Here is a 27,096-nt window from a genome sequence, read left to right as displayed (position 1 = left end):
GGCAGAAAGTCTGCCAGTACTAAAATAAAAGGTATTAAAAAAAAAATATATATTTTTTTTTTAGCATATTTACATATGCTGCTATGTAGGGTCCCCCCCTTAGCCCCCAACCTCCCTGATCCCCCCAAAATAGCTCCCTAACCCTCCCCCTCTGCCTTATTGGGGCCATCTTGGGTACTGGCAGCTGTCTGCCAGTACCCAGTTTGCAAATAAAAATGTTTTTTTTATTATTTTTTTTTATTTGTTTCTGTAGTGTAGCTTCCCCCCCACAGTCCAATATCCCCCCAGCCAAACCGATCAACAAATAAATACATAAACCCCTTTGATCCCCACTTATAAGAAAAAACTTTCTGTAGCGTAGTGGTTCCCACCCGCTCCCTCCCCGTGCACGCGCCCCGCCCGGCCTCCCCGTGCACGTGCGCGCGTCCGTGCGCGTCCCCCCGGTCGTCCCCGCCCCCGATCCCGCCCCCCTCCGCATCACAAAGGCCATCGATGGCCGCCACCCACCTCCCACACCGGCTCCCACCCACCAACGAACATAGCCGTTAATGTCCGGTGCAGAGAGGGCCACAGAGTGGCTCTCTCTGCACCGGATGGCTAAAAATGGTTATTGCAGGATGCCTCGATATCGAGGCATCACTGCAATAACCGGAAAGCAGCTGGAAGCGAGCAGGATCGCTTCCAGCTGCTTTCCACACCGAGGACGTGCAGGGTACGTCCTCAGGCGTTAACTGCCTTTTTTTTGAGGACGTACCCTGCACGTCCTCGGTCATTAAGGGGTTAAAAAGCAGACTAAAAGTAAAAAGGTGAGTCATTGTGAACCTCATTTGCATATCTTACCCAGATTCCTTTGCTGCATTGGGAACAGTGTAGTCAGAGAGTTTCTGGGTTTATAGAAAGTCTTCTGACTTGTTTAGATTTGTAAATGGTTTATACAATGAGTTATTTTCTCTATATTTTGTATTTAGTGGAGGATTTTAAACTCACTTTTCGCCTCCCCATAATTTTAATTGTTGTTGAATTTCCCCCAGAAATGAACTTTACCAAGCAGTGATTCAACCTACTCCCAGCTGATGAGTGGCAAAAACCACGAAACAGCTGTCCTGGGATTGGTTAGAATCACTGTACTAACCCTAGCTAAGCATACAAGCTGTGTAATGCAGCAGTGCTATGGCATAAAGGGAAGTCTGTCTTTAAAAAGCAGGCTAAAAGTAAAAAGGTGAGTCATTGTGAACCTCATTTGCATATCTTACCCAGATTCCTTTGCTGCATTGGGAACAGTGTAGTCAGAGAGTTTCTGGGTTTATAGCAGGTCTTCTGACTTGTTTAGATTTGTAAATGGTTTATACAATGAGTTATTTTCTCTCTCTCTATATATATATATATATAATAGATAGATTGATAGATAGATAAATAGACAGATAGGCCTGGATTACAAGTGGAGCACAAAAATAGTTGTATGGAATGTTATTGTTCGCACATTAAATATTGTACTTTAGAGGGACATAAAACTGCTGGGCACAACTACTTTGCTTTGACTACTACTCAGCATACTTTGCCTTTTGTTCCTGCAAATCTCCTCTCTTCAAAGCAGTTCTTATTTAACCCCATACAAGTGCTGGTTAGTGAAACGTCATCTTTACAATGGGTGCCATTATCTTGGAGTTGATGTATTCATGCACACTGTGTCACTGTGATAATGTTGTGTACTTCAGTCTAAATGCACAATACAGAGCCTGAGCTGTAAATTTTTGCAATCGCTGTATCTCTCTAATGGCTAGATTTAGAGTTTTGCTGCTAGATTTAGAGTTTTGCTGCCAAAGGAGTGCGTTAGCTACGCGTGTTTTTTTCCCCCCGCACCTTTTAAATAATGCTGGTATTGAGACTTCTCTGAAGGGCTGCGTTAGGCTCCAAAAAGGGAGCGTACAGGCATATTTACCGACAAATCAACTCTCAATACCAGCGTTGCTTACGGCAGTGGCCATAGGAAACAATGGGGCAGTTTGAGCTGAAAAAAAACCTAACACCTGCAAAAAAGCAGCGTTCAGCTCCTAACGCAGCCCCATTGTTTCCTATGGGGAAACACTTCCTAAGTCTGCACCTAACATCCTAACATGAACCCCGAGTCTAAACACCCCTAACCTTACACTTATTAACCCCTAATCTGCCACCCCCACTATCGCTGACACCTGCATATTATTATTAATCCCTAATCTGCTGCCCCTAACACCGCCGACCCCTATATTATATTTATTAACCCCTAATCTGCCCCCCAACGTCGCCGCTACCTTTGCTACACTTATTTACCCCTAATCTGCCTACCAGACCTCGCCGCCACTATAATAAATGTATTAACCCCTAAACCGCCTCACTCCCACCTCGCAAACCCTATAATAAATAGTATTAACCCCTAATCTGCCCTCCCTAGCATTGCCGACACCTAACTTCAAGTATTAACCCCTAATCTGCCGACCGAACCTCGCCGCTACTCTAATAAATGTATTGACCCCTAAAGCTAAGTCTAACCGTAACCCTAACACCCCCCTAAATTAAATATAATTTTAATCTAACAAAATAAATTATTTCTTAATAAATAAATTAATCCTATTTAAAGCTAAATACTTACCTGTAAAATAAACCCTAATATAGCTACAATATAATGAATAATTATATTGTAGCTATTTTAGGATTTATATTTATTTTACAGGCAACTTTGTATTTATTTTAACTAGGTACAATAGCTATCAAATAGTTATTAACTATTTAATAGCTACCTAGTTAAAATAATTACAAAATTACCTGTAAAATAAATCCTAACCTAAGTTACAATTAAATCTAACACTACACTAGCAATAAATAAATTAAATAAATTAACTACAATTACCTACAATTAAATCAACTAAACTAAATTACAAAAACAAACAAACACTAAATTACAAAAATGTATTACCTACCCTATTCTAATATAAAAAGTTAACAGCTCTATTACCTTACCAGCCCTTAAAAGGGCCTTTTGAGGGGCATGCCCCAAAGAAATCAGCTCTTTTGCCTTAAAAAAAACATACAATACCCCCCCAACATTACAACCCACCACCCACATACCCCTAATCTAACCCAAACCCCCCTAAAAAACCTAACACTAAGCCCCTGAAGATCTCCCTACCTTGTCTTCACCCAGCTGGGTATCACTGATCCGTCCAGAAGAGGGTCCGACAGAGGGTCGGAAGTCTTCATCCAGGCGGCATCTTCTATCTTCTTCCATCCGGAGCGGAGCGGGTCCATCTTGAAGCAGCCGACGTGGAGCCATCCTTCCTCACCGACGGACTAACGACGAATGAAAATTCCTTTAAATGACGTCATCCAAGATGGCGTCCCTCGAATTCCAATTGGCTGATAGGATTCTATGAGCCAATCGGAATTAAGGTAGGAAAAATCTGATTGGCTGATTGAATCAGCCAATCAGATTCAAGTTCATTTTGATTGGCTGATTGGATCAGCCAATCATATTGAGCTTGCATTCTATTGGCTGTTCCGATTAGCAAATCGGAATTCGAGGGACGCCATCTTGGATGATGTCATTTAAAGAAACCTTCATTCGTCGTTAGTCCGTCGGTGAGGAAGGATGGCTCTGCGTCGGCTGCTTCAAGATGGACCCACTCCGCTCCGGATGGAAGAAGATAGAAGATGCCGGCTGGATGAAGACTTTCGACCCTCTGGAGGACCTCTTCTGGCCGGATAGGATGAAAACTTCGGACCCTCTTCTGGACGAATTGGTGATACCCGGCTGGGTGAAGACAAGGTAGGTAGATCTTCAGGGGCTTAGTGTTAGTTTTTTAAGGGAGGTTTGGGTTAGATTAGGGGTAAGTGGGTGGTGGGTTGTAATGTTGGGGGTTGGTATTGTATGTTTTTTTTCAGGCAAAAGAGCTGATTTCTTTGGGGCATGCCCCGCAAAAGGCCCTTTTAAGGGCTGGTAAGGTAATAGAGCTGTTAACTTTTTATATTAGAATAGGGTAGGATATTTTTTTATTTTGGGGGGCTTTGTTATTTTTTTAGGGGGCTTAGAGTAGGTGTAATTAGTTTAAAATTCTTGTAATCTTTTTTTTTTGTAATTTAGTGTTGATTTAATTGTAGGTAATTGTAGTTATTTATTTAATTTATTTATTGTATAGTGTTAGGTTTAATTGTAACTTTTAGGATTTATTTTACAGGTAATTTTATTAATTATTTTAACTAGGTAGTTATTAAATAGTTAATAACTATTTAATAGCTATTGTACCTAGTTAAAATAAATACAAAGTTGCCTGTAAAATAAATATAAATTGAGCTTGCATTCTATTGGCTGATTGGAATTCTATCAGCCAATCGGAATTCAAGGGATGCCATCTTGGATGACGTCATTTAAAGGAAGCTTCATTCTGCAAGAAGATGTCGATTGAAGAGGATGCTCCGCACTAGATGTCTTGAAGATGGAGCCGCTCCGCGCCGGATGAATGAAGATAGAAGATGCCGTCTGGATGAAGACTTCTGCCGGCTTGGATGAAGACTTCTGTTGGCTTCGTTGAGGACTTCTTTAAGCTTTGATGAAGACTTCTCCCGGCTTCGTTGAGGATGGATGTCGGGTCTTCAAAAACTGTAAGTGGATCTTTGGGGGTTAGTATTAGGTTTTTTTAATGGTTTATTAGGTGGGTTGTATTTTTAGATTAGGGTTTGGGTGGAAAAAGAGATAAATGCCCTTTTAAGGGCAATACCCATACAAATGACTTTTTCAGGGCAATGGGGAGCTTAGGTTTTTTTAGTTAGGTTTTTATTTAGGGGATTGGTTGTGTGTGTGTTGGGTTTTACTTTTGGGGGGTTAGTTGAATTTTTTTTTACAGGTAAAAGAGCAGATTTCTTTGGGGCAATGCCCTGCAAAAAGGCCCTTTTAGAGGCTATTGGTAGTTTAGTTTAGGCTAGGGTTTTTTTTATTTTGGGGGGGGGGGCTTTTTTATTTTGATAGGGTTATTAGATTAGGTGTAATTAGTTTCAATATCTGATAATTTATTTTTTATTTTGTGTAATTTAGTGTGTTTTTTTTGCAATCTAGTTAATTGTATTTAATTAATTGTAGTGTAAGGTTAGGTGTTAGTGTAAGACAGGTAAGGTTTTATTTTACAGGTAAATTTGTATTTATTTTAGCTAGGTAGTTAGTAAATAGTTAATAACTATTTACTAACTAGTCTACCTAGTTAAAATAAATACAAACTTGCCTGTGAAATAAAAATAAAACCTAAGCTAGCTACAATGTAACTATTAGTTATATTGTAGCTAGCTTAGTGTTTATTTTATAATTAAGTATTTACTTTTAAATAGGAATTATTTAGTTAATGATAGGTATTTTTAATTAGATTTATTTTAATTATATTAAAGTCAGTGGGTTTTAGGGTTAGTGGTTAATAACTTTAGTATAGTGGCGGCAACGTTGGGGGTGGCAGATTAGGGGTTAATAACTGTAATGTAGTTTGCGGCGATGTTAGGGACAGCAGATTAGGGGTTAATAATATTTAACTAGTTTTTGCAATGCGGGAGTGTGGCAGTTTAGGGGTTAATATGTTTATTATAGTGGCGATGATGTCCGGAGCGGCAGATTAGGGGTTAATCATTTTATTTTATTATTTGCGATGTGGGAGGGCCTCAGTTTAGGTGTTAATAGGTAGTTTATGGGTGTTAGTGTACTTTTTAGCACTTTTGTTATGAGTTTGTTGTTACGGCATTGTAACATAAAAGCCATAACTACTTACTCAGTTTACGGTATTGATCTTGATGGTATTGGCTGTACCGCTCACTTTTTGGCCACCCAGGCAGACTCGTAATACCGGCGCTGTTGAAGTCCCATTGAAAAAGGACTTTTTGAAAGCTGCTGTAGTTATGTTGCATTACAGCCAAAAAAGTGTGCGGTGCAGAAATACCTGCAAGACTCGTAATACCAGTGTTAGTGAAAAAAAGAGCCATAACAATGCTTTTTCACTCATACTGCAAAACTCGTAATCTAGCCGATTGTTAATAAAGTGTTTATGTGTTGGTGCTGTCACAATACATATTATAATTTATGTTAATTTTTGGGGTGCGTTAAACTTTCTACCAATAGATCCATAAGAGTGTTCCTTATCAGCCAGTGAGTGTTTATCCCATGGTCAGTGGTGAAGAATTGGTTCTAAAATCAAAGAAAACAGCTTTACTTCAACCTCTTCCATGAAAAAATTACCAACACACTCATTTCTATCATTCATGTATAAGAACATCTGTTTTGATTAGACAATTTCTATAAAGGCTGCAAAGACAAACAAAGCATGTGTGAACAGAATATAATTATTAAAAATTAATGTATTTGAGTAGGACTTACAGATAGGTGGTGCCTTGACTTAAGTAAGTCAGCTTACATTTGACATTGTTGAAAGCTGAACTATGATTTTTTTTTCTAAATAAAATTATTAAGAGAATTGCTAAAAGAATACCTTACAGTAAATGTAAGTAACTGATTTGACCTGGCCTTGCATGGTTTTGAACTCAGTTTTTTATTTTTCTGTTCTTCCTCTTTGTCATATTGCTATTGTTTTAAAGGTCTGCGCTACTTCTTCTTGAAACTTAATGTAGTGCTTTGTTGCTTTACATATAAATAATAGGCATAATAATTAATTAGTTGGAAACTGATACCATCTCGTAATCTGCTCTATTTATCCCATAAAAAATAATTCTTGTTGTTTATAATCTAACTCTCCCCTGCAGTACTGATTACTTTCTACTGACTGTGTTGTTCTACCTTATCCAGCTCTTTGACCTTAGCTTGTTTCATTTTTAGCATATGTGTGTATTATTTGCTCCAGCCACTTGACCTCAACTGTTTAACACTAGTTAATTTTTATTAACCCCTAATCTGCCTGCCCTAACATCACCGACACCTACTTACATTTATTAACCCCTAATCTGCCACCCCCAACGTCGCCGCTACTATATTAAAGGTATTAACCCCTAAACCTAAGTCTAAACCTAACCCTCATCCCCCCTAACTTAAATATAATTTAATTTAAAATAAATACATTTAACAAAATTAAATAAATTATTCCTATTTAAAACTAAATACTTACCGATAAAATAAACCCTAAGCTAGCTACAATATAACTAATAGTTACATTGTAGCAAGCTTAGGATTTATATTTATTTCACAGGTAACTTTGTATTTATATTAACTAGGTACAATAGTTATTAAATAGTTAATAACTATTTAATAGCTACTTAGCTAAAATAAATACAAAATTACTTGTAAAATAAATCCTAACCTAAGTTACAATTACATCTATCACTACACTATCATTAAATTAATTACAATTAATTACAATTAAATTCAATAAACAACAAACACTAAATTACAGAAAATAAAAAAAAAAATTACAAGAAGTTTAAACTAATTACACCTAATCTAAATATAATACTAAATTACAAATAGCCTTTAAAAGGGCCTTTTGCGGGGCATTGCCCCAAAATAATCAGCTCTTTTACCCCCCCCAACATTACAACCCACCACCCACACACACGTACTCTAAAACCCACCCAATAACCCCTTAAAAAAACCTAACACAACCCCATTGAAGATCACCCTACCTTGAGCCGTCTTCACCCAGCCGGGCACCAGTGGTCATCCGATCCCTCCAGAAGTCTTCATCTGATGGGCCAGAAGAGGACATCCAGACCGGCAGAAGTCTTCATCCTATCCGGGCAGAAGAGGACATCTGGACCGGGAGAAGGCTTCATCCAAGCGGCATCTTCTATCTTCATCCATCCGACGAGGAACGGCTCCATCTTGAAGACCTCCGGCGCGGAACATCCTTCTAGGCCGACGACTAACGACGAATGAATATTCCTTTAAATGACGTAATCTAAGATGGCATCCCTCGAATTCCGATTGGCTGATAGGATTCTATCAGCCATACGGAATTAAAGTAGGAAAAATCTGATTGGTTGATTTAATCAGCCAATCGGATTGAAGTTCAATCCGATTGGCTGATTGGATCAGCCAATACAATTGACCTCACATTCTATTGGCTGTTCCAATTAGCAAATAGAATGCAAGCTCAATCATATTGGCTGATTGGATCAGCCAATAGGATTGAACTTCAATCCTATTGGCTGATTGCATCAGCCAATAGGATTTTTCCTACCTTAATATTGATTGGCTGATAGAATTAATTTAAAGGAATATTCATTCGTCGGGTAGTCGTGGGCCTGGAAGGATGCTCCGTGTCGGATGTCTTGAAGATGGACCCGCTCCGGGTGGATGAAGATAGAAGATGCCGCCTGGATGAAGACTTCTGCCTGTCTGGAGGACCTCTTCTGCCCGGATAGGATGAAGACTTTCGACCGTCTGGAGGACCACTTCTGCCCGGTTAGGTGAAGACGTCTCAAGGTAGGGTGATCTTCAAGGGGGTAGTGTTAGGTTTTATTAAGGGGGGATTGGGTGGGTTTTAGAGTAGGGTTGGCTGTGTGGGTGGTGGGTTTTAATGTTGGGGGGTATTGTATTTTTTTACAGGTAAAAGAGCTGATTACTTTGGGGCAATGCCCCGCAAAAGGCCCTTTTAAGGGCTATTTGTAATTTAGTATAGGGTAGGGATTTTTTTATTTTGGGGGGCTTTTTTTATTTTATTAGGGGGATTAGATTAGGTGGAATTAGTTTAAAATTCTTGTAATTATTTTATTATTTTCTGTAATTTAGTGGGTTTTTTTGTACTTTTGGGGTTTATTTTATAGGTAAGTATTTAGTTTTAAGAAGGAATAATTTATTTCATGATAGGAATATTTATTTAGATTAATTTAAATTATATTTAAGTTAGGGGCTGTTAGGGTAAGGGTTAGACTTAGGTTTAGGGGTTAATAAATTTAATATAGTGGCAGAGACGTTGGGGACGGGAGATTAGGGGTTAATAAATTTAATGTAGGTGGTGGCAGTGTAGGGGGGTCAGATTAGGGGTTAATAACGTTAATGTAGGTGGCGGTGGGGTCCGTGAGTGGTGGTTTAGGGGTTAAACATTTTATTTAATTGCGGCGGGGTCCGGGACCGGCAGTTTAGGGGTTAATACATATAATGTAGGTGGCAGTGGGCTCCCGGAGCGGCGGTTTAGGGGTTAAACACTTTATTAGAGTTATATTTACAGATTGTAGTAAGAAGAGACTTACTAACAAAAGAATACACAATATTTCACTCTAGGCTTATCTTAAATATTTATTACAAGTTGTTATTAAACTTGGATACAGTAAGTGAAATTGTACTAGTGAAAACAAGGGTTAAAATTTTACTTTTAATAATTCAATAAAATAGGATTTACATTAAAAACACGCTTAAGTTGCCTTCGGTAGTGGATACATCTGTAATTAAGGTATTGTATGGTTCGATTCCAGCCGTTCCAAAATTATGAAAATACAGATTATACTACATTATATTGTATGTGATGACTCACTTTAGTAACAATAAAATGAATAAAACAGTTTTATAATTGATGACATGTTATATGATCCAAATAGGTGCAGACACCTGGTTGGTGACAGCGGACGTTGAGTCGCTGTACACCTGTATAGCACATGACCTTGGTATTGAAGCTGTTAAATAGTTCCTAAAAATGGATTCAGAAGAAGATCCATTACATGACAATTTTGTAATTCAATTACTTCAATTTGTGCTGAGTCATAATTTCTTTACTTTTAACAACGGCTTCTATCTGCAAAAGAGAGGTACGGCAATGGGTACAGCATGCGCTCCCACCTATGCGAACCTCTTCTTAGGATGGTGGGAACACTTGGTCGTATTCTCAGATACCAATTCCAACTACCTAAACAAAGTCCCATTCTGGATTCGCTATATTGACGATGTGCTCTTCCTATGGGAGGGCACAAAATCTGAATTGAAGGAATTTCTAACAATACTCAATTCCAACCAATTAAATATTAACCCCTTAACGACCAAGGACGTACGCCACACGTCCTCTAAAAAAATACACTTAATGACCGAGGACGTGTGGCGTACGTCCTTGGTCTGGAAAGCAGCTGGAAGCGATCCTGCTCGCTTCCAGCTGCTTTCCGGTTATTGCAGTGATGCCTCAACATCGAGGCATCCTGCAATAACCCCCCTTGGCCATCCGATGCAGAGAGAGCCACTCTGTGGCCCTCTCTGTACCGGACATCGATGGCCGGTTTCGTTGGTGGGTGGGAGCCAGTCTGGGAGGCGGGTGGGCGGCCATCGATGGGCTGTATCATGTGGAGGGGGGCGGGATCGTGGGCGGGAACGCCGGGCACGCGCGCGGGCGCGCGCAGGGGTAGGAAGCGGGTGGGAACCGCTACACTACAGAAAAGTGATGGGATTAAAGTGGCAGTGATTGCCAAATTTATTTACATATATGTGAATCTAAGAGATCTGGGAGGGGTGGTGGGTTGGTCTTTTGGGGGGGGGGGCAAGCTACACTACAGAAAATCATTAAAAAAATAAAAATAAAAACATATTTTACTATAAACTGGGTACTGGCAGACAGCTGCCAGTACCAAAGATGGCTACTAATAAGTTAGAGGGGGATGGGTAAAGAGCTGTTTGGGGGGTATCAGGGAGGTTGGTGGCTAAGGGGGGATCCTCCAGAGCAGCATATGTAAGTATGCCTTTTTTTTTTATTTATTTTTTATCAAGGATAGCTTTTTTTTTAGTACTGGCAGACTTTCTGCCAGTACTTAACATGGCGGGGACAATTGTGGGGTGGGGGAGGGAAGAGAGCTGTTTGGGAGGGATCAGGGGGTGTAATGTGTCAGGTGGGAGGCTGATCTCTACACTAAAGCTAAAATTAACCCTGCAAGCTCCCTACATGCTACCTAATTAACCCCTTCACTGCTAGCCATAATACACATGTGATGCGCAGCGGCATTTAGCGGCCTTCTAATTACCAAAAAGCAACGCCAAAGCCATGTATGTCTGCTATTTCTCAACAAAGGGGATCCTAGAGAAGCATTTACAACCATTTGTGCCATAATTGCACAAGCTGTTTGTAAATGATTTCAGTGAGAAACCTAAAATTGTGAAAAATTTTACTTTTTTTTTTTATTTAATCGCATTTGGCGTTGAAATGGTGGCATGAAATATACCAAAATGGGCCTAGATCAATACTTAGGGTTGTCTACTACACTACAATAAAGCTAAAATTAACCCTACAAGCTCCCTACATGCTCCCTAATTAACCCCTTCATTGCTGGGCATAATACACGTGTGGTGCGCAGTGGCATTTAGCGGCCTTCTAATTACCAAAAAGCAACACCAAATCCATATATGTCTGCTATTTATGAAAAAAGGGATTCCAGAGAAGCATTTACAACCATTTGTGTCATAATTGCACGAGCTGTTTGTAAATAAATTCAGTGAGAAACCTAAAGTTTGTAACAAAATGTGTGAAAAAGTGAACAATTTTTTTTATTTGATCGCATTTGGCGGTGAAATGGTGGCATGAAATATACCAAAATGGGCCTAGATCAATACTTTGGGATGTCTTCTAAAAAAAAATATATACATGTCAAGGGATATTCAGGGATTCCTGGAAGATATCAGTGTTCCAATGTAACTAGCGCTAAGTTTGAAAAAAAGTGGTTTGGAAATAGCAAAGTGCTTCTTGTATTTATTGCCCTATAACTTACAAAAAAAGCAAAGAACATGTAAACATTGGGTATTTCTAAACTCAGGACAAAATTTGGAAACTATTTAGCATGGGTGTTTTTTGGTGGTTGTAGATGTGTAACAGGTTTTGGGGGTCAAAGTTAGAAAAAGTGTGTTTTTTTCCATTTTTTCCTCATATTTTATATTTTTTTTATAGTAAATTATAAGATATGATGAAAATAATGGTATCTTTAGAAAGTCCATTTAATGGCGAGAAAAATGGTATATAATATGTGTGGGTACAGTAAATGAGTAAGAGGAAAATTACAGCTAAACACAAACACCACAGAAATGTAAAAATAGCCTTGGTCCCAAACGGACAGAAAATGGAAAAGTGCTCTGGTCACTAAGGGGTTAAACTGACTTATGAAGCAAACCTGAATGAAATTCACTTTCTAGATTTAAAAATCACAAAAACACAAACTGGAAATTTGATTATGGATGTTTACCGTAAAGAAACAGCAACTAATAGCCTACTTCACAGCTCTAGTGAACACGCACCGAATACAATCAGGGCACTTCCTATGGGTGAATTTCTCCGTATGAGATGTAATTGCTCATTAGACTCAGATTACCAAACTAGAGCAAAAGAATTATCGACAAGACTTGTAGCAAGGGGCTACAGTAAACGATCCATAAAAAAGGCAGAACACCATGCGAGATCCACTATCAGAAAAGAATTGCTCCGAAAAAAAGTTAAACCACAACAAGATGAAGTAAGATTCATTTCTACCTATAACCCAAAAAGCACACAAATATTGAGGATACTCCAGAATAATTGGCATATTCTGAAATCAGATAGAAACATAGAAACATAGATATTGACGGCAGATAAGAGCCATAGGCCCAGCAAGTCTGCCCGACCTTACCTAACAGTATAAACTTATCTAGTTCATAGGATAGCCCTATGCTTGTCCCATGCATTTTAAAAGTCCCCCACAGTGTTTGTTGCTACTACCTCTTGAGGAAGTTTATTCCATAAATCAATCACTCTTTCTGTAAAGAAGTGCTTCCTCAAATTACTCCTGAATCTACTACCCTTTAGCTTGAGCTCATGACCCCTTGTTCTTGAATTTTCCATTTTATGTAAAATACCCACAGCCTCAGTTTTACTAAACCCTTTAATGTACTTGAAAGTTGCTATCATATCACCTCTTTCCCTTCTCTCCTCTAAGCTATACATATTTAGGTCATTGAGCCTATCCTGGTAAGTTTTATTTTTTAGACCATGTACCATTTTGGTAGCCCTCCTTTGCACAGATTCAAGTTTGTTAATATCCTTCTGAAGATATGGCCTCCAGAACTGCACACAATACTCAAGATGAGGCCTAACTAATGATCTATAAAGTGGCATAAGAACCTTACTATTTCTGCTGCAAATACCTCTACCAATACATCCAAGCATTCTGCTAGCCTTACTCGCTGCATTACTACATTGTTTACTAAGTTTTAAATCATCTGAAATAATAATTCCCAAGTCCTGTTCCTCGTCTGTAACAGTCAGTAAAGGGTCATTGAGTCTGTAATTAACATTTGGATTTTTCTTCCCTAAATGCATTATTTTACACTTTGCTGTGTTAAACTTTAGATCCCAGTCGTTTGTCCAATCCTCCAATTGTTGTATATCACTTCTCATTTTGTCTACCCCCCCTGGAACATCCACTCTGTTGCAAATTTTTGTATCATCTGCAAAGAGACATACTTTCCCCTGTAGCCCTTTGCTGATCCAGTGTTATCACAGGTACTAGGAGATAAAGAACAAACAGGTTATAGGAGAACCAAGAATCTTAAAGATTTGATAAGCCCCAGTCATCTTGGAGGCCAGAGAACTGTAGGAGCAATTTCTAAAGGGTCACACAAATGTGGGACATGTAGCACTTGTAGCTATATGGTAAAAAAACATGACATTCAGGATCGCTTCAATAAAACTCACAAAATTCATAAGTATATAAACTGTCAGATGGAAGGTGTAATTTATGCACTAACCTGCAAATGTGATCTAACATATGTAGGTATGACGACCAGAAAGATCCCTACGAGAGTACAGGAACATCTAAGGAATATTAAAAACGCCTCCAAAGACCTAGCTGCAGGTAAACAACTAACGTCAGTAGCCCGTCATTTTCAAACATAATTCAAAACAATCAGTATAAAAATGCTATGGTATCCAGAAGATAATGGTGGGAATAAGAGGGGGAGATATTGAGAATAAACTTCTACAGGCAGAGAGCAAATGGATATTTCTGCTAAATACAGTGCAGCCTTTTGGTCTTAATGAACAAAATCATTTTTCTGTTTTTCTCTATACTACATATTTTCAAAGTCTTCATATCTTTAAGCCCAAATAATTTTTGTGTGCAATATTTTTTTTTAATAATTTTTATTAGTTGATATTATGGGGTATATTTATGAAAGTGTCAACCGAAAATATTCTGGAATTCCACGTCGTAATTGTCGCAAGATTGATCCAACGTAGTTATCAAAGTTTCAAGATCGGCAAATGTTGTAATTTGTGACGTAACATATGATCCCGCGATCTCAATCCGACGCAGATCGATGCTTACGTCATTACAAATGTTCAGAATACACATTTGAGTCTATTTGACACTTTTCCCAATTTATCAAACATTTAACAGGTACGCTCGCGGCTATTCTGACACAGCATACCTAGTTTTCAAACCGCCACCTTTGAGGCCACGAATGCCATAGAAATCAATAGGAGTCTGAAAGCACCGAAAGCTTATGTTCGATGCTGCAAGACAATGAAGTATATTACATTGATTTGTATGGTTGAAAAAAAGTTATGTTTACACCTAATACCCTAACATAAACCCCAAGTCTAAACACCCCTAATCTGCCGCCCCCGTCATCGCCGACACAAATAAAATGTATTAACCCCTATCCCGACTCTCCCCGATACCGCCGCCACTAAATAAACTTATTAACTCCTAAACCTCTGGCCTCCCACATCACCACCACTAACTAAACCTATTAACCCCTAAAATTAGCACCCCACATTGACAAAAACTAAATTAAGCTATTAAGCCCTAAACCTAACAACCCCTTAATTTAAAATTAACATTACATGATCCCTATCTTAACATACATTTAAACTTACCTGTAGAATTAAAATAAACTAATTTTAAACTATAAATTAACCTACCCTAACTATTATACTAAAATTAAATTAAACTACCAATTAAATAAACAAAATTACATATTAAAAAACCTAACACTACTAAAATTATTTAAATATACAATTAAACATTATTACAAAGTACTAAATTACAAAAAAACAAACACTAAATTACGAAATATAAGCTAGGTGGGATTTTGGCAAAGTTGGGTGGAAAGTGAGTGGATTGCGGGAATCACTAGCCAGTCCTCTACAAATTGGGGCTATGTTCTAGGGAGCTGTACAGGGAACAATAGGTAGAACTCCTGAACAGTCCCACATTTAAAGCCCCAAAAACTAATTAAGATGTTTTGCAAATTAGGCAAGAAATACTTAAAGGGGGATTTGTTCTTTGATTTTTTTTTTACTTATAGAAGACATAGGGGGATATTTATCAAAGCCTCAACTTTGCTGCATTTGTCGGCACCAATACGCTCGCCTAACATTGCAGCTGCGGACCTGAATACACTCTCCATATTTATTAAAAAAGCAGGCAAAAAGACTTGCACCAAGTATGGGATGATGAGAATTGGACTGTTGTTAGCTAACAGTCATCGATCTTGTGTCTATTCGGCTTTTTTCCTACTTTTTTATGCCCTGTCACTAAACGCTGTAATTATACTAAAATGTTTAACCCCTATCCCATCGCTCCCCAACCCTGCCGCCACTAAATAAACATATTAACCCCTAAACCTCTGGCCTCCCACACCACTACCACTAACTAAACCTATTAACCCCTAAACCGCCAGCCCCAAATATCACCATAAACTAAATTAAGCTATTAACCCCTAAACCTAACAATCCCCTAACTTTAAAATAAAATTACAACATCCCTATCTTAAAATAAATTTAAACTAAACTTTAAAAATCCAATCAGCCAATCAGATTGAGCTCGCATTCTATTGGCTGTTCCGATCAGCCAATAGAATGCGAGCTCAATCTGATTGGCTGATTGGATCAGCCAATCAGATTGAACTTGATTCTGATTGGCTGACTCCATCAGCCAATCAGAATTTTCCTACCTTAATTCCGATTGGCTGATAGAATCCTATCAGCCAATCAGAATTTGAGGGACACCATCTTGGATGACGTCATTTAAAGGAACCGTCATTCGTCGTTCAGTCGTCGGCCAGGATGGATGTTCCACGTCGGAGGTCTTCAGGATGCTGCCGCTCCGCTCCGGATGGATGACGATAGAAGATGCCGCTTGGATGAAGACTTCAATCGGATGGAAGACCTCTTCTGCCCCGCTTGGATGAAGACTTCTACCGGATGGAGGACCTCTTCTTGCTCCGCTTGGATGAAGAATTTGGCTCGGCTGGGTGAAGACGACTCAAGGTAGGGATATCTTCAGGGGCTTAGTGTTAGGTTTATTTAAGGGGGGTTTGGGTTAGATTAGGGGTATGTGGGTGGTGGGTTGTAATGTTGGGGGGGGTATTGTATGTTTTTTTTTACAGGCAAAAGAGCTGAACTTCTTGGGGCATGCCCCGCAAAGTGCCCTGTTCAGGGCTGGTAAGGTAAAAGAGCTTTGAACTTTAGTAATTTAGAATAGGGTAGGGCCTTTTTTTTTATTTTGGGGGGCTTTGTTATTTTATTAGGGGGCTTAGAGTAGGTGTAATTAGTTTAAAATTGTTGTAATATATTTCTAATGTTTGTAAATATTTTTTATTTTTTGTAACTTAGTTAGTTTATTTCATTGTATTTATTTGTAGGAATTGTATTTAATTTATTTATTGATAGTGTAGTGTTAGGTTTAATTGTAGATAATTATAGGTATTTTATTTAATTTATTTATTGATAGTGTAGTGTTAGGTTTAATTGTAACTTAGGTTAGGATTTATTTTACAGGTAAATTTGTAATTATTTTAACTATTTTAGCTATTAAATAGTTATTAACTATTTAATAGCTATTGTACCTGGTTAAAATAAATACAAAGTTACCTGTAAAATAAATATTAATCCTAAAATAGCTATAATATAATTATAATTTATATTGTAGCTATATTAGGATTTATTTTACAGGTAAGTATTTAGCTTTAAATAGGAAAAATTTATTTAAGAAGAGTTAATTAATTTCGTTAGATTAAAATTATATTTAACTTAGGGGGGTGTTAGCGTTAGGGTTAGACTTAGCTTTAGGGGTTAATACATTTATTAGAATAGCGGTGAGCTCCAGTCGGCAGATTAAGGGTTAATAATTGAAGTTAGGTGTCGGCGATGTTAGGGAGGGCAGATTAGGGGTTAATACTATTTATTATAGGGTTAGTGAGGCGGATTAGGGGTTAATAACTTCATTATAGTAGCGGTGCGGTCCGCTCGGCAGATTAGGGTTTAATAAGTGTAGGCAGGTGGAGGCGACATTAGGGGTCGGCGGTGTTAGGGGCAGCAGATTAGGGGTACATAGGGATAATGTAAGTAGCGGCGGTTTACGGAGCGGCAGATTAGGGGTTAAAAATAATATGCAGGGGTCAGCGATAGCGGGGGCGGCAGAATAGGGGTTAATAAGTGTAAGGTTAGGGGTGTTTAGACTCGGGGTACATGTTAGAGTGTTAGGTGCAGACGTAGGAAGTGTTTCCCCATAGGAAACAATGGGGCTGCGTTAGGCGCTGAACGCGGCTTTTTTGCAGGTGTTAGGTTTTTTTTCAGCTCAATCAGCCCCATTGTTTCCTATGGGGGAATCGTGCACAAGCACGTTTTTGAGGCTGGCCGTGTCCATAAGAAATTCTGGTATCGAGAGTTGAAGTTGCGTTAAATATGCTCTACGCTCCTTTTTTGGAGCCTAACGCAGCCATTATGTGGACTCTCAATACCAGAGTTATTTTAAAGGTGCGGCCAGAAAAAAGCCAGCGTTAGATACGCGGGTCGTTACCGACAAAACTCTAAATCTAGCCGTTAGTGTTTGTTTTTTGTAATTTAGTACTTTGTAATAATGTTTAATTGTATATTTAAATAATTTTAGTAGTGTTAGGTTTTTTAATATGTAATTTTGTTTATTTAATTGGTAGTTTAATTTAATTTTAGTATAATAGTTAGGGTAGGTTAATTTATAGTTTAAAATTAGTTTATTTTAATTCTATAGGTAAGTTTTAATTTATATTAAGATATGGATCTTGTAATTTTAATTTAAAGTTAAGGGATTGTTAGGTTTAGGGGTTAATAGCTTAATTTAATTTTTGGCGATGTGGGGGGCTGACAGTTTAGGGGTTAATAGGTTGTTAGTGGTGGTGATGTGGGAGGCAAGAGGTTTATGGGAAAATAAGTTTATTTAGTGGCGGCAATGTCGGGAAGAGGCGACATAGGGGTTAATATTTATATTAGTGGCAGCGATGTCGGGAACAGCAGATTAGGGGTTAATAGGTTTATTATAGTGTTGGCGATGCGGGAGGGTGGCAGTTTAAGGGTTAATAGGTAGTTTATGGGTGTTAGTGTACTTTGTAGCAGTTTAGTGAAATGGTATGAATAAAGTTCGGAAAACCCGAATAACAGCGTCATCGATGACTGTTAGCTAACAACAGTCTGATGCTCATCACCCCGTACTTGGTGCGCATGTTTTTGACTGTTTTTCTCATAAATATGGAGATCATATTCAGATCCGCGGCCGAGATGTTAGACGAGCGTATTGATGCCTGCAAATGCAATATAGTTGATGCTTTGATAAATATCCCTCTATGAGTGTAAGTGCATTTTTTAATGTATTTTTGATGTATTTTGTGACACATTTCTGTTTTACAAAAAAGTTAACCACAGCTCTGAGGACACGCTATCCTGAAAAGCATTAACTTAAATTGCGCTCAAGCAATAACATTTACTTTCAACTTGTAATGCCAGTATATTTTAACCTGCATGCAAACGACTGCGATATCCCAATATCGCTTACGCACAAATGTTTGTGCTCCACTGCTGTACTGTCATGCCGAGCCGCTCTAGCTGTTGCTAGGGACGCGGCGCCTGCTGTCTGTTTGTTGCCTAGGGGGGAGTCGGCTCCCCAATTCGTGTGGCGGTGATGTCATCGCTGCACGCTTCCTCCTTCAGAAGCCGGTCTGGATCTCCTGTGGTGTGAATCCTGTGAATAAATAAGTAACTTCAGTCCTAACTATCACTACCTAAGTATAGGTGTTACTAACTGTTTTCCTGGGTGTTATTGATTTGTATGCTGGATTGTTATTTTGTTGCTGACCCCTGATTGTCTGACCACTCTGCTTCTTTAACCCTTAACTGCTGGAATGATACTGCTGCTTGTCTGACCTCTTTACCTGTTAACCTCTATCTGCCCTGGATTGCCTTACTGTTGCCAAACCCTGCCTGCCTGGCCATCCTTGTGGTTTACCCCTGGACTGCCTTACTATTGCCAAACCCTGCATGCCTGACCATCCTAGTGGTTTACCCCTGGACTGCCTAACTGTTGCCAAACCTTGCCTGCCTGACCACCCTAGTGGTTTGTCTCTGGCTTCCTGCCTGTTGCTGCCAAAGACTGTCCTGCCTGTGGTGATTGCCATTTATCTCATCTTGTAAACCTACTCTGCTCTGGGATATTCCCTATCATTTCGGCTTGACACCGGGATAACAAGACTACTGTCCGAGTTCGGTCTGATAGAGGAGTATCTCATGAGCATTACATATACAAAAAATAGATATACGTACCTAGAAATATGTATTTATAAATAGATAGAGCATATTCTTCTATGTGAAGAACATAGGAATCTGAAAAATTCATATTTTCATGTCGGGTTAGAGAAATCCCCCCAAATTTGTTTGCTCGGATGATTGATAGGCCGTTTTCTCAAGTGATTGGTCACTCGAGAAAAGGGGCAAGCTTTACATGCTTACTTGAGCATATAATGATACATAGAGGCAGCAGATGAACATGATCCTCCGATGTGACCATATGCCGCGAAGGCGAGTGGATAACTTTTCAAGTTGAGAAGAGAAACCCTTAGTGTGTGTGTGTGACAAAATAAACGTTCAGCACATACTTTTTTTTCTGGTCATTCTAAATTGCTAGTTATAGATATAGTATAATTTTACATGTGTTACCCCCTTCTCTCTTACCCATCTTCAGAGATAAATGCACAGATTGGATAGTCACCACAGAAGTTGTAGCTTCACATGGTAGACATGAGACTTTGCTGTGACTAGAAGACTATGACAATTTAAACTAACTTAAGTGTGATTTACGTCAGGAGCCATTGATAAGTTGCAAACAGCTCTAACTGTTAATGTAAGAATATGCAGAAATGTCCCACCACTGTCTTCCTAATTTTTCACTCTCACCATGAAGTCACTCACTATCTGGTCTTGCACCATGCAGTTTGTTGCCATGTGAGTCCCATGTCCTTTGAGGAAGGGAGTGCAGTGTGGATTCCTCCACACTCTTTAGCAGATGCTGCCTACATGACTTCCCAACTGAGAGGCTTGGAAACATCAGCTTCTTGGCCTTGATGAAACCAAACAAATCTAATTCAATTTTTAGGGGGCCATTAGACCTAACAACTCACCCACACTTAAGTACCAAACCCTGTCCTGCAGCATCTTATATGAATAAAGGATCCTTGCTCAGATCATTTCTAGCTGAGTTCCTCCATGGCAAGAAAGTACCAGGCTAGGGCCTTCTTCACAATGTGGAAAAAGGGAATACCTTCGTCGACATTTTCCTGAGTAGCAATGGATCATCTTGTCTACACTCCCACACAGCATACTCTGAAAGAGGGCTAATGAAGAGTCAGACAGTCTATCACAATAAATATAACATTTGAATAGGAATTGCAAAACATAAAAAACAGAACTTTCTGTGTCATATGAATCACTTTATTTCAAAGTACAATTATTTTGTTTTACAAACTGAATTTTGCTTTTAAATAAATCAGGACCACATTATGATCATTTTGTAGGATTGATAAACAAATTAAATTAGTAATTAATTAGGAGTGATTATTACTAGCAGGTCTAATGCACAACATAATTATAGCTTTACTAACTGGCAAATTCATATGAACCAGATATAACTAAATTATATATAACTAGGATATGAGTAAAGTGTGGTATAACAGAAGTATAGTTGCATTAACAAATAAATTAAATTAACCCCTTCACTACCGGGACTTTCAGAGATAAAAAAGCCCCAAAAAACTGAGAATTTTAATGCATTTTTGCTATCACTCCATTTAAACAAAAATAGAGCCTTGTTTTTTTTTTTATTTACCTTTCAAAGATATAAATATATTTTTAAGTAGACAACCCAAGATATTTATCTAGGCCCATTTTGGTATATTTCATCCCACCATTTTACCGCCAAATAGGATCAATTAAAAAACAAATGTTAATGGTTTCACTAATTTTGGGTTTCTCACTGAAATTATTTACATACTGCTTGTTCAATCATGGCACAAATGGTTGTAAGAGTTTCTCTGGGATCCCCTTTGTTCAGAAATAGCTGACACATGTGGCTTTACCATTGTTTTTGGTAATTAGTAGGCTGCTAATTGCAGATGTGCACCACACTTATATTATTCCCGGCAGTGAAATGGTTAATCAGGTAGCTTGTAAGGTTAATTTTAGCTTTAGTGTAGAGGTTACCCTCCCACCTGACACTTCCCACCCCCTGATCCCTCCCAAACAGCTCTCTTCCCTTCCTCACCCCCTCCACTGGTCACCCCCATCTTAGGTACTGACAGACAGTCTGTCAGTATGAAGATTTTAAGCATATTTTTTTATTAAATATTTTCTATGTTTTTATTTTTGCTCCAGCGTGGGATTCCCCCCTTATTCTCCAACCTCCTTGATCCCTCCAAAACAGCTCTCTAACCCTCCCTCCTCTAACTATTGTCCGCCATCTTAGGTACTGGCAGCTGCACCCCCCACACTACACTTTTTCTTTAGTGTAGAGCCCCTTCTCTCCCTCTCCCTTTATTTTTATTGTAAATTATTGTAGAGCCCTCCCACTTCTGCCACCTCCCTCCACTGCTGTACTGCACACCCGCCTCCCAGATTCCCTCCCACACCTCCCGCTGGCACCAGCAGAAGATTGTTACAGATGGTGACACACACACACTGTCACCGTCTGTAACAATCTGTTGCTCCGGTTCCAAATACGGCCAGATACCAGGAGCTTCAGGAACTCCAGCTCTTGGCTGTTATTTAACAGCCAAGATTGCTGCAGATTTCAGAAGCTCATACGTATATATACAAGTTGTGTTGTACAATGAACAAAGTACTGCACACTGTAAATATACGACTTATGGGGGAAGGGGTTAACAATGATATAGCAAATTATTACTGCAACAAAACAAATTGTATACTTATCAGACAGAGTCTGATGTGACTCAGAGTTTCAAGCTGGGTAATTTCTACTATTTCTATTTGAGATGGGGAGATCCAAGATGAAGCCACAGAAAACATGGGTGGAGCTGGGTGGGATTTTGGCAAAGTTGGGTGGAAAGTAAGTGGATTAGGGGAATGACTAGCCAGTCCTCTACAATTTGGGGCTATGTCCTGGGGAGCTGTAGAGGGAACAATAGGTAGAACTCCTGAACAGTCCCACACAACGCCAAAAAAAACTAATTAAGAAGTTTTGCAAATTAAGCAATAAATACTTAAATGGGGATTTGTTCTTTGATTTTTCTTTACTTATAGAAGACATAGGGGGATATCTATCAAAGCCTCAACTATGCTGCATTCGCCGGCACCAATATGCTCGCCTAACATCGCCTAACATTGTGGCTGTGGACCTGAATACGCTCTCCATATTTATAAAAACAGCCGACAAAAAGACGTGCACCAATTATAGGGCGATGAGTATCAGACTGTTGTTAACTAACAGCCATTGATCTCGCTTCTATTTGGCTTTTTACCAATTTTATTTATACCCTGTCACTAAACGGCTACCACTATGCTAAAATGTTTAACCCCTATCCCGCCGCTCCCTGACATTGTCACCACTAAATAAAGTTATTAACCCCTATCACGCCACTCCCGGACCCCGCTGCAACCTAAATAAATGTATTAACCCCTATACCTCTGGCCTCCCACATCACTATCGCCAACTAAACCTATTAACCCCTAAACCGTCAGCCCTCCCACATTGCCATAAACTAAATCAAGCTATTTACCCCTAAACCTAACAACCCACTAACTTTAAATTAAAATTACAACATCCCTATCTTAAAATAAATTTAAATTTATCTGTAGAATTAAAATAAACTATTTTTAAACTATTAATTAACCTACCCTAACTATTATACTACAATTAAATTAAACTAGCAATTAAATTAAATTACATATTAAAAAAACCTAACCCCTACTCAAATTATTTAAATCTACTATTAAACATTTTTTAAAATTACTAAATTACCAAAAAAATAAATGCAAAGTTACAAAAAATAAAAAACACAAAATAATGGGAAAAAAACACATTATCAAAAATAAAAAAAAGAATTACACCTAATCTAATAGACCTATCAAAATAAAAAAGCCCCCCAAAATAAAAAACCTAGCCTACAATAAACTACCAATGGCCCTTAAAAGGGCCTTTTGTGTGGCATTGACCCAAAGAAATCAGCTCTTTTACCTGTAAAAAAAAATAAAAACACCCCCCAACAATAAAACCCACCACCCAACCAACCCACCCCCTCAAATAAAAACCCTATCTAAAATAACCTAAGCTCCCTATTGCCCGGAAAAGGGCATTTGTATGGGCATTGCCCTAAAAAGGGCATTTAGCTCTTTTACCTGCCCAAACCCTAATAAAAAAATAAAACTCACCCAAAAAACCTTAAATAAACCTAACACTAACCCCCGACGATCCACTTACAGTTCTTGAAGTCCCGCTTGAAGGATCCATCAAGCCGGAGAAGTCATCATCCAGGCGGCAAGAAGTCTTCATCCGGGCGGCCTCTTCCATCTTCATCCAGCCGGCGAAGTCTTCATCCAGACAGCATCTTCTATCTTCATCCATCCGGCATGGAGCGGGTCCATCCTGAAGACATCTGGCATGGAGCTCCTCTTCAATACGGTTGCCGCCGTAAACTGGAACTTGAATGCAAGTGACTTCATCCAAGATGGTGTCCCTTGCATTCCTATTGGCTGAAAGATTTCAATCAGCCAATAGGATTAGAGCTTTTAAAATCATATTGGCTGTCACAATCAGCCAATAGTATTTGAGCAGCTCTCATCCTTTTGACTGTTCCAATCAGCCAATAGGATGAGAGCTCAATCCTATTGGCTGATTGGAACAGCCAATAGGATGAGAGCTCAATCCTGTTGGCTGATTGGAGCAGCCAATAGTACGATAGCTGCTCAAATCCTATTGGCTTATTGGAACAGCCAATAGGATTTTAGCAGCTCTAATCCTATTGGCTGATTGGAACCTTTCAGCCAATAGGAATGCAATAGACGCCATCTTGGATGATGTCACTTGCATTAAAGTTCCAGTTTATGGTGGCAAACGTATGAAGAGGAGCTCTGCGCCGGATGTCTTCAGGATGGACCCGCTCCATGTCGGATGGATGAAGATAGAAGATTCCGTCTGGATGAAGACTTCTTTCCGCCTGGATGAGGACTTCACTGGCTGGATGAAGATGGAAGAGGTTGTCCCGGATGAAGACTTCTTGCCGGCTGGATGGATCCTTCAAGCAGGATTTCAATAGCTGTAAGTGGATTGTCGGGGGTTAGTGATAGGTTTATTTAAGGTTTTTTTGGGTGGGTTTTATTTTTAGATTAGAGTCTGGGCAAGTAAAAAAAGCTAAATGCCCTATTAAGGGCAATGCCCATACAAATGCCCTTTTCAGGGCAATGGGGAGCTTAGGTTATTTTAGATTGTTTTTTTTATTTGGGGGGGGGGTTGGTTGGGTGGTGGGTTTTAGTGTTGTAAGGGGTCTTTCCTCTGGCCGGGGTCCCTGACTGAGAGTGGGCTTGCACCTTCATTCACAGAGCCCTGGAGACTACCAATAAACTGAAGCAGACACAAAGTAGTTTCTTAGCAGTTCTCTTTATTTGCAGTAACACAAAAGTCTTTATAGTTTACCATAAAGGAGAAGTAACTTTGGACATTCCATATATGGTTATATAACATTAGGTTATCATGTTAGACTTTGGGCATTTGGTTATCTTGTCAGCAATATACAATATCTCATTGTCAGTAGTACACAATACTGTATATGTATCTTTGTCAGCAGAACATTATATTTAGGTTATCAGCAATAAATATGTGTTTGTCAGCAGTACAATTCATGTGACAACATATGCAAACATCAGCATAATGAATATGATACTAAACAGTTACAGTAATATAGAAATGTGACAATGTGGGGTTGCAGAAACAGGAACATGAATCTGTAACAGTATCCAGTAATAAAGCATAGGAATAAATCATAATAAGGGGCACAAATAATATAGCCCTACATTCCCCTCTTTGATCACGCACATGATCACTAACTGGTGGGCCTCATGGCTTCATAATAACTACCTGTATTTGCAATCATAGGTTGAAATTGGCTATTCTGAGATTCATTGGGTAATCCGTTATCTATTCTTTGATTCAACAACACATGTCTGCACTCTTAATCTGCTATTCTATTATACATTATGCATTGTAGTTCTGCACCAAACAGTTATAAGTAAGGCAAAAAGTATGAGGAAAAAAAGTAATATGAACACAAATGGAAGCACTAACCAGTGCCATACACCTGACTATATGTCAATGGAGCCTTTACCAAGCCATCTGTCCCACCATCCAAGTGAGTGTTTCTGAAAATAATTTCTAACTTCCAATAATTGTTTCTTAACAAACTTTAACTGTATTTTAGCCTTATTACTAAAATTCTTGTGTTCCTGGAGAATATGTTCCAATTCCTTGCTATTGCCAATACCACCAATCAACTCCTTTCCAAAACCAATCATATTGGCCTTCAATTCCCTTTTATTATACTCAAATGACCCATTTTTCTTGACCAGAACAGATGGGGTTAAAGTAAAATATGTTCCTGACCATTCAGAGTATAGAGTAGCTTCAATAATGGGTCTATGTGTACAGTAAGTACCTTTAGCTAGGATTGTTGTTACTGAACAGTTGTTTTCCTGTATAGTAGCTATACCATCTGTCTGATGCCAACAAATACTACCTCCTGGTAAAACCCAACCTGGATGAATAGGGATTGTACTCACTTCAACATTACAAATTCCATTCTCCCAACACCATTCTGATTGAATGGTTATGGTATAGGAACCTGGTGTGCGTAATATAACATTGTCCTTTGCAACCCAATGATTAGTCCTAAGTATTTCAATGTCTCGAGTCCCTTGAGATATAACTAAGCTTTCCTTACCTAAATGATGTGTCATCCACTTATTATCAGAGACCCAGCCTATCTCATAGGCTGATAATACATCTATCTTCCTTCCTTCGATAGGTGCTAATATATAAAAATAGCAAATACTGTCCCTGTGTCCCAAATATTCTATAATCCATGAATTCATATAAGGTAATGCAAATTTTAGCTGTTCCGGAATCATTAATTCCCAAGGCCAATTGTGTTGACTTAAGGACTGTATCAATAATTTAGCATTGGAATACATTTCTTGTTGTAGCGTAATACATCCTAAAATCAAATTTGTAACATTATTAAAGGGCCATAATACCCAAATGTTTAAACACTTGAAAGTGATGCAGCATAGCTGTAAAAAGCTGACTAGAAAATATCACCTGAACATCTCTATGTAAAAAAGAAAGATATTTTACCTCAAAAGTTCCTCAGTAGCCACATCCCATTGTAAAGGATTTTTGAAGCAGCATTTTAGTGTGTTTGTCCTAGGACAGCTGAAAGGATGAGCATTGTGCACTCTCATATTATTTCACCAATCAGGTAAAGGAAGCTTACTATGAAATCTCATGAGAGTTAAGTCAAATCTCATGAGATCACAGTAAACGAGTTCATGACCTCAGCACTGCTGATGCTGATTGGCTGCTGTTCATTTCTTCATGTTTTTTTATTTTTACCTGCAGCTGGGAGCAGCTGAGTATAACTTTTCACACAGAACTTTCTCTGCTGAGCTGAGGAAATTGTGAGGTAAAATATCTTCCTTTTTTACATAGAGATGCTCAGGTGATATTTTCCTGTCAGCTTTTTACAGTTATACTGCATTAGTTTCAAGTGATTTAGCATATGAGTATTATGTCCCTTTAAGTTTCCTTAATTCTAAAGTTATATTGTTCTCCAAA

The sequence above is a fragment of the Bombina bombina genome, chromosome 2, assembly GCF_027579735.1.
Source record: "Bombina bombina isolate aBomBom1 chromosome 2, aBomBom1.pri, whole genome shotgun sequence".
Lineage (NCBI taxonomy): Eukaryota > Metazoa > Chordata > Amphibia > Anura > Bombinatoridae > Bombina > Bombina bombina.
This window is presented reverse-complemented; position numbering follows the sequence as displayed.